General features: G+C 36.3%; 1 long non-coding RNA gene across 2 annotated transcripts in view; it reads left to right on the top strand.

The window, feature by feature from the left end:
• The window catches only part of LOC128249519 (uncharacterized), a 146,556-nt gene that overhangs the window by 107,167 nt on the left and 38,390 nt on the right, over positions 1 to 999 (top strand). The window lies entirely within an intron of this gene.

Here is a 999-nt window from a genome sequence, read left to right as displayed (position 1 = left end):
GGGGGGGGGTACAATAGAAAAATCTACACAAAAAAACAAACAAACAAATAAACAAAGAAAACGTATTTCTAATGAAAACAATGCGACAAAAGTACGTGACTGCAGGCGAATAATATCTCCTTCTAATGAAATTAGTCCCAATTATTGCATTCTTCCTGCTGCTAATGATGATGATGATGATGATGATGATGATGATGATGATGTATGTGTTGTTGATTATTGATAAGGTGGTAAGGAGAAAAGAAAGAGAGAAAGAAAAGAAAAAAAGAAAGAAAGAGCGAACGAAGGAAAACGAAAATGGCGTGACATCTTGCAGATCTTACGAAAGTCATCTGAACTGCCTGATCTGATCTGAGAAGAAAAAAAAATCAATAGAGGAGTCGTATGACAATCCTCAACAGCAACAGCAGCAGCAGCAACAGCAGCAGCAACAACAGTACAGCAACAGCAGTAGAAGCAGCAATACCACTACTACAGCTGTTGCTGCTGCTGCTGTTTTTACTACTACTACTACTACTGCTGCTGCTGCTGCTGCTGCTACTTCTGCTGTTGCTGCCACTGCTGATGCTGCTGTTGCTGTAGTTATTGAACTAGTATTAGCAATAACAAGAAGAGTACAGACGGGGCAATACGCCGCAAGAACACACAAGATAAAGGTACTAATAACTGCAACACCAACAGCAGCACCAGTAGCCTGCAGCAGCAGCAACAGCAGCAAAAAGAACAAATAAAATTCTTGAAGGTGGTGCTCTAGCATGGCCGAAGTATAATGACTGAAACAATTAAATGATAATATATATATATATATATATATAATAAAGTAAAAGTTGTGGAATACCGTACGAGTGGAAATATATATGAAAGAAGGTTTGAAAATGCACTTATTTTTAAAAAATATTTATTTACTTAACCGGTTTCACTTTTTTAGAAAAAGATTATCAAAAGTCTTTGAGAATAATAAAAAATGTTAAAGAACAGTCTGAGTATTAAAATGCATAT

This window comes from Octopus bimaculoides, chromosome 15 (assembly GCF_001194135.2).
Source record: "Octopus bimaculoides isolate UCB-OBI-ISO-001 chromosome 15, ASM119413v2, whole genome shotgun sequence".
Taxonomy (NCBI): domain Eukaryota; kingdom Metazoa; phylum Mollusca; class Cephalopoda; order Octopoda; family Octopodidae; genus Octopus; species Octopus bimaculoides.
This window is presented reverse-complemented; position numbering and strand designations above follow the sequence as displayed.